This window comes from Toxorhynchites rutilus, chromosome 2 (genome assembly GCF_029784135.1).
Source record: "Toxorhynchites rutilus septentrionalis strain SRP chromosome 2, ASM2978413v1, whole genome shotgun sequence".
In the NCBI taxonomy this organism is placed as follows: Eukaryota; Metazoa; Arthropoda; class Insecta; order Diptera; family Culicidae; genus Toxorhynchites; species Toxorhynchites rutilus.
The window spans coordinates 267,533,167-267,541,792 of record NC_073745.1 but is presented as its reverse complement, the minus strand read 5'-3'; the positions used below and the strand labels follow the sequence as shown (position 1 = coordinate 267,541,792).

General features: G+C 36.4%; 1 non-coding gene across 1 annotated transcript; it reads left to right on the top strand.

Moving 5' to 3' along the window:
• The first annotated feature begins 7,475 nt into the window (after window positions 1-7,475).
• On the top strand, window positions 7,476-7,547 carry Trnam-cau (transfer RNA methionine (anticodon CAU)). Its single transcript has one exon. It is a non-coding gene; the product is annotated as a tRNA-Met (tRNA).
• Window positions 7,548-8,626: the final 1,079 nt, after the last annotated feature.

Sequence of the window (8,626 nt, the reverse complement as noted above, 5' to 3'; positions counted from 1 at the left end):
GATAATCGAATCCTCTGGGTAATCGAGTCAAAACATTTTTTTTCCTTTATTTGTTTTTTTCTGCATGTATTTTTCGTTTTTTGAAAATAAAAGAGGAATTTGATTTTTGATTCATCCCCTTAATGTAAGAAAACACCTTTCTCACATGAAAAAAAAAAATTATCCAGATTCTCTCAGGAGGTGATAGACGATCATATTTGATGAAAAAAATCCTCCTACGCATATGTTCGAATTTCAACAATGACAGTGTTACAGAACTTTTTTTTTTGTTTCGGACTCTGTTGCTTCAAACTGGCACTACATTACAAAGTACGCTACGGAAGACGATTCTGATGCTTTCATTTGAAAGATGAGAAAATTTAGTACAGGAAATAGTAGTGGAACAACTAAATCAGTGAATTTTAATAACATTTTGGAAGTAAAACACTTAAAAGTTAATATTTTTGAATGTGTTATTATTAATTTTATCCTAAAAATTTATATCAAACTAGATTGTTTCTATCAATTAAAATTAAGTTCTTTGATCGCTCCACAATTTGTTCTTTAACGCACAACTTCTATCTTTCTTAATTTGGCTGCAATATCGATATAAACAATTCCTGGTGAAAATTTAAGCAAAATCTTAAAAAATCATGATTTTTACCCTACTGTACATGTAATAGCCACTTAAACTTCACCTTAACGTTGAAAGGTTACATTTATTCATGAAATAAGCCTTATTTAAAATATATTAATTTTTTTTCCAAACTGAATATAATCGAGTCGAAAATTGTATATAATTGAATCACATCACACAATCACACAATCAATCGGGTCTGTATATAATCGAGTCCGACCTGTACTGTATTCTATTGGTCAAATCATTTCATTTGATACCTATATTGAGAGGATTGCAAAAAATACATAGTCGACCATTTTGTGGCGGCGACCTTTTTGAATTTATGTTGTTCATAGTGCAGTGTATTCTCCAAATCAAGCCATTCAGCAATTTTTTTTGCGGCGACCAAATTGAATTTTTTAAGATCATGGAATACGCAGTTTTATAATGACAGTAGAATTGATGAATGTATGTTCCAAATTTCAGATCAATCATTCAACAGGAACGGGGTCAATTTTCTATTAATGTGGGACAACTCAACAAACTTTCAAGCTGAATGAAACCATTCAAAAAGTAATTAGTTGTTTGGGGACTGCGCCCCTCTTGAAATTGGATTTTTCATTATCTGCTATGTTCTACTAGTCCAGAACTTTCTTTTGATACATATTTGGGTATTTTTCATAAATAACTATGTTTTACTAGTCAAACCTTTTCATTTGATACCCATATTGATAGGGTTCTGAGAAAATAGGTAATCCACCATTTTGTAGTGACCGCCATCTTAGATTTGCATTTTTCATAAATAACTGTGTTCTACTAGTCAATCCCTTTCATTTGATACCCATATTGATGGGGTTGTGAAAAAAATATATATAGCGCCATTTTGTGGTGATGGCCATTTTGGATTTGAATTTTTCATAAAAAGCTGTATTGTACTAGTCAAGCCCTTTTATTTGATACCCATATTGATGGGGTTCTGAGAAAATATGTAATCCGCCATTTTGTAGTGGCCACCATCTTGGATTTGCATTTTTCATAAATAACTGCATTCTACTAGTCAAGCCCTTTCTTTTGATACCCATAATAGCTATTCAATATAGAATTATTATACAAAATATTAAAAATTTCCGAAAATCAAAAATAAAATACTCCGGATAATCGAGTCTAAAGTTCCGGATAATCGAATCCCGGATAATCGAGTCTCCGGATAATTGAGTCCGACCTGTATTACTTAACAAACAAACAAAATAAATTGGTGTCAATTGGACTGTCCTCTGAATATCCGCAACCGGTTTGTTGAACCCTTGCAGCCAAAACCTTGTAAACTTGTAAAATTTCAACCAATGATTTTTTTAATGAAATGGCGACATTTTTTGTAAAAAATGCGCTTTTGCCTCAAAATCAAAACTTTCAACAAAATTTTATTTTTTCAAAATATTAAAAAACATCTACGTACGATAATAGTAAATTTAAAGGAGAAACTGGGAAAAACTATATCATCAAAATCGGCTGGATCGTTCCGGAGGTAGAACTCCCACCAGTTTGCAAAACTTAGTTTCGAGAAAACCCCGTTTTTAATTTTGGATCTTAGGTCCACTAATTAGCTTGTTACTTTGGAACGGAGCATCGAGCAAACTTGGGACAAAAACTACAGTGAAGTAAACATCCCAGAGAACATTTTGGGCAAACAATTTTTTTTTCAATTTTTTCAAGTTTTCACAGTGTACTCCCCTTTTAAGGTAGTTGTTATTAGTTGAAAGTACTACATGCTGTATTTTTTCCTCAACATAGTTTTCTTCGAGGGCAATACACTTGGTGTAGCGAGTTTCCAACATTTCGATTCCCTTTCTGTAGAACGAAATATGCCTCTAACGACTAAGTCTTCGAAATATGCCTCAGCAGTGTGTGCTTCTTTTGCAAACATTCAGAAGCACTCTCGCCAGGCGGTACGAAAACTGACACCACTGTTTTTCCTCCATTTTTCTATTTTTCCTATTCATCGTGCAACACATCTGTAAAATCTCTTAGAAGGCTCGCACAATGGAGCAATAAACAACTAGCAACTAGCAACTAGCAACATGCAATAAGCAATCCTACGCCAATGGGTTTTCCGTTTAATTTTTGTTGATCTCTCACATCGACGTAATACGTTTTTGACGTAGGATTACGTCTTTCGGAAACATATCGGGGTACAAATTGAAAATCGAAAATCGAGCACATCGGCAAAATTGTCCAATTTCAAACGTTTATTGCTCAGTCATTTCATGATGGATTAATAAGATTTTTGCGTCAATCGATTTCGGCACTCCATAACAATTTTTTAGATTGAAGAAAATAATATATGTCATGAAACTAACTATCGAATAATTGAAAAATCTCAACCCCTATCCTAACGGAAATACCCACTTCTGATTGGTCGAAATTGACGACACATGCGGCGGGTCCCTAACAGAGACATCAAAGCCAAGCTGCCTGGGGGAAATCGGAATTGCAATTACATAACAGTAGGCGGAGCTTTCGTTCCCACCGAAATGGTTCCCAACAGAGACATCAAAACCAATCTGCCTGGGGGAAATCGACATTTCAAATGCATGAAAGTAGGGGAAACCTTGTTCCTACCGAAATATATTCCCAAACAGATACATCAGAACCAAGTTGCCTGGGGGAAATTGGCATTGCAAATATATAAAAGAAGGGGGAGCTTTTGTTCCCACCGAAATATTTTCCCTAACAGAGACATCAAAACCAAGCTACCTGGGGAAAATCGGCATTGCAAATACATGAAAGTAGGGGGAACTTTTGTTACTACCGAAATATATTCCCTAACAGAGACATCAAAACCAAGCTGTCTAGGGGAAATCGGCATTGCAAATACATGAAAGTAGGGGGAGCTTTTTTTCCCTCCAATATGTGTTCCCCAACAGAGACATCTAAACCAAGCTACCTGGAGGAAATCGTAATTGCAAATACATAAAGGTAAGGGGAACTTTTGTTCCCACCGAAATTAGTTCCCTAACAGAGACATCAAAACCAAGCTGCCTGCGGGAAATCGACATTGCAAGTACATGAGACATTAAAACCAAATCATTATCAAAGAGTTTAACGATGCAATTCTTCAAACATATCCAAAATCAACAGAAAGCCAAACGGAATCCTACGTCAACTATGCGGTCATGTCTCCGACACAACCCTCCTGACTTTTTTTTATTAATTCGTTTATTTTTACAGTCTCAGTTATTTAAGTTTAAAGGAGCCGAATTCTTACATATCATTTTAAAACTATATATATAAACAATTTTCTTACATATATGGTTAGTAAGGTGGGAAACCGATTACTAGCGGTGTACTCGAGCTTAGAAGGATTCTTGTAAACAGTCAGTCGGGCGTTTAGTCGATATCTCCCTTTACCGACTCGACTATATCATTTCGTTCTTCCCAGTCCAAATGTCCTCATTGCATTTTGGAGTGACTTCCCCAAGACGAATTCGTTCCTTTCTTTCTCTCTCCCAAGTACGTGTGCATGCATCGATGTTTGAGTTCAACGTGGTTTTACATACGCTACAGGTGAGCTGGATTCTTTTGTATAGTACACGAAAATTACCCACACGTATAAAACAGCGTGCAGTGTGTGTGCGCTATTTTGCACGCTATTTAGTAATGCTAACGCGAGGATCTTTGTAGCATACATGATAAATCTCTTAGATCGTTGATTTGAGTTCACGATGGGTAGACAATAAGCCATACATTGATAGGGTAACTTCTTTTTTGCATCAGAAATCATGTTTTCGTTCCTCTTTATATGGACGTAAAAATAAGATTGCGTACGCAGGTATAAATTTCGTTCCTAGGGGAATAGAAATGTGGATTGAAGTCAGTTGAATGAATAGGCAGATTTCCTCGCTAGTCAACGCTAGTCAATTCATTTTCTAGTCAAGTCACTTTTTGTTGTGGGCGACTGCCGAAGCAATTCTAGTCGAAGCGAAGATACTGTGAGCATAGTTGGTTTCCATTTTTCACCTTCGAAGATTTCAGGCCCTGTGCCTCAGTGCCACTCTGCAGACTGTCTATTGGACTCAAGAGCAGTTTTGCCACATTTTTATCTGTACCAGAGGGGTCAAAAATCTTTCTCATCTGTACTTTTTTCCAAAAATATGTACAATCGAAAATATTCGTTGTGGAGAAAAAACTAATTTATTAGCATGAAAAAAATCTCATTTATTTACTACAAATACTACATTTATATTTGCAAGTCATTCGTGTGTTTGATAATACTCATGCATAGTTTTTTTCTTAATCTAGATTGCATACTTTAATTTAGTAAAATTCTCGAGTTGCCGCCTTTGATCTCAAAATAGCGTTCATCGTATCGTTCTTGAGCCGATTTCGAAGTTTATTTTTGTACTGATTTTATTCGGAAAAAAATCGCTCGACAGTTGCCGAGGAGTGAGGCATAGTGAGAACGTAACAAACAAGACATTGGAGCGCCGAAAATGCGAACCAACCGTCAATTCATTTTAGACATCCAATTTTTGTCCACCGATCCTGCATATGCTCGTTTTCTGAAACTGTGATTTCCTTGCAGAGTAATTTTATCTTCAATTAATTCTCCAGATCTCGTATATCCCCATTTTAGAATTCTGGAAACGCTTCTAACACATAGTTAATGCTTGTCAAATTGGAAAAGTTTCTGGGATTGAACATTCGTGTTATTTACCTTAATGTTGCTTTGTTCAAATGTAAGAAATTTCACAAGTGGAAAAAATCTGTACCAATCTGTACTTTTTGACGAAAATCTGTACTCTGTACCGTACAGAATCTGTATCAAAAATAACAAAAAAAATCTGTGCCCTTGCAGATAAATCTGTACGTGTGACAACACTGCCCAGGAGTGTGGTAATGGATCCATGTTTCATCCATTGTCACAAAACGTCGAAAGAAGTTTACTCGATTACGCTTCAACAACGCCAAACCAGCTGTTGAATCATCAACGCGCCGCTGTTTTTGGTCGACGGTCAGCAAACGCGTCACTCATCGCGCGGATAGCTTTTTCATGTCCGAGATGTCGTGCAAAATGTATCCCACTCGTTCTTTTGAAATACCTACAGCCTCAGTCAACTCGCGTAACTACACTTTACGATCGTTCGAAACGAGTCGATGCGCTTGTTTTACGATTTCTGGATTCGTCGCTTCTTTTGACCTCCCAGAGCGGGGTGTATCTGCGATGCTTGTTCCCGAAGGAGCAGAAAAAAAATAACATTTCGTCAACCACTGCATTGACTGTTCAGGAGTTTTGCCCATCAAAAAACAATGTTTGCTCAGGTAGTGACACTAAACCCTTTCGTTGCCACGTCACCCAAATATGGGTGACACTTTCCTCATTCAAATTGAATAGGATTTTTAAAAGAAATTTGATAGAATAGGTACATAAATGTAACTGTAGGATATGTAGAAAAATAATAAAATCATTGCCATATTATTATAATGTTCATACTATACTTTTCATTAATTTACAGTACGGATGGTTTGTACTGCAGTTTTTTGCGAAACCCATATAATATGACTCTGGCATGTGATATTGTTGTCAAATCGTCTTCAAATTATAACAAATATTGCTAGATAATGTAAAAGTTTTCTGGATTATAACTGTTCCGGCCAGAACCAATGAGGAACTCAAAAAAGAAAAAAGCACAATTTATTCATTCACACTTTATTTACTTCTTTACAAAAAAATACACTTGAACTTAAAAACACTAAAACTAAACAGAAAAACACAAAAGGCTCACCTGAAAAAAAAAAGAATATAGATTAGTTTGTTAAATAAATTGTTACTTACGTCATTTTTATTGTCCAGGAGCTCCAAAGGGTACACAATTACCTGAAAAGTAAATTGAAAAACAAAGGTATTATTACAAACCGTCAACTTACCTCAAAAGACGATATCCAAACAATAACAATTCACCAGAGAACAAACTGACTAGAAAGGTATCAGACAGGGACAGAGAAACTCTATTGCTATAATATAAGGTCTATTGTTTATACTGAACCTTTTAGGACAACCCGAGCAAAGATAACACCATCCATAATAGAATTTACTAGAGCGTGTATTTATCATATAAATAGGGAAGAAGGAAATTCTATACACTGTCCGGTTAACCTTTTCTCCGTCTGAAAGTGAAATTCGGTATAGTCAGAAGTACTGGTGGAACCAATAACACTTACAAATATCGTAAACATAATGCTTGTAGACCGTTATTATCAGGCTGCCACACAAATGAAACACAAATTTCTGCATAACTCGAGAACTTATCAAACAAATGAACCAAATTTGGCATGTCGAGGTTTCAGAGGGCAAAAATGTTTTTATGGTGGTTCGACCTTCCTTCCTCTTCTCTCCATCTCTCTTCTAAATCGGATCAGTAGTTCAAATGTTATGATTTTTTTCTAAAAGTCATTTTTGGATACAAAGGGAAAAACAATTTTTTATACAACCGGTTAATTTGGAAGAATCGTATCTCAAAAACGGAAAAAATAGCATCTCTGATATCGAGATATGTTATGTAAAAAATCCTCAGCTTTTAGGAAAAAAAAAATATAAATAAATATAGCGCCCTCTAGTCCAAAGCCATGAAAACAACAAAAAACAACTACGTTTTTGTGTTATGATTATTAAAAATATAGTGCCCTCTATCACTATATCGATTCGGCATGGAATGGCTGTATTGGAAGATTTGTAGGAGGGGTTCTCATTAACAGGGATATGAAATTCAAAATGAAACTATACAAATCAATCGTGTATCCATTTTACCCTCATGGTCCGTCTTACCCGCACTTCACCGACTAATAATACATCTTTCATGAATCGAACACTCTAGGAGCAAGCAGAGTGGCGCAGTGGAAGCGTGCTGGGCTCATAACTCAGAGGTCCGTAGATCGAAACTACGCTCTGCTATCTGTGTATTTCACTTTTTTTTAGTACACTGAAAATATTTTTCCATTTATTTTGAACTTAATCGATCGAAGGCAAATGATTTGCTGAACTGCACAGATAAATTTCATGAAAAAATCTCACTACTATAACATCAATCAAAAAGTTTCCGATGTAACAAGTTTACTCGATGAACACATTACATAATTGTATTGTTGACACAAGCAAGTTAAACAAATGTGTTTCAAATAGAGTATGGTTTGATACGGTAAAAGTACTTATTTCATACAATAATTAGAGATCTATTTTTTAAGTCAACCAGTTTACATGTTTATTTCTATACCCGCAGGTTCGACTCACTTCTGTTATCAATCGCAAAAACACGATTAGACTGAACTGCCCACACGCGTTTCCACCTTGTTGTTATCATTCAATCTAGATTTGATTACCCGTGTGCGCGATGTGTCGGCCGTAAAACGATTCCCGAAAACCTTCGATGGATGTTGATTTCACTTTTTCGTTAATTGCCTACCAATTGGTAACAATTCCAAAGCGGAGGCCAGCCCAATTCACCTGATTAGGTGTTGGAATCTGGTGGCCGCCGTCGCCGGAGAAGGGCAAATTTCATCATCGGACTCATAAAGCTTCAGCATGTGGTCCACAACCACCCCTTCCATTGTTCGGGAGTTCGTTGCATCAGCGAGAGCAGATTAAAACGAAGGGATAACGAAAGAATAATATTTGACCGTGTAATTAAAATAAACATTCAGCCCCGTTTGAATGCATTTTTGTTCGATATTTTTTTCCTGCGCTGTTGCTCGGATCCCGCTGAGATCCAGATTTCAATAGTGCACTGCACCCGAGGCGGCTGCTGGAGAAGCTCTCAAGTAATGCAACCAACCTTTTAATAATAATAATAACCATTGGATGGGAGGAAAGCCATCGAAAACGGGCCCAAGAGAATGTGAGCAATATGAGGAATTAAATGAGTGGAGAGGAAGAAAAAGAAATCCAATGAAATGATGAAATACAAGGCCCCCTACACATTGCACCTGCCGGCAGATAGAGGCCGGCTACCTTTAGATGCTGCACGGCGGTATGTT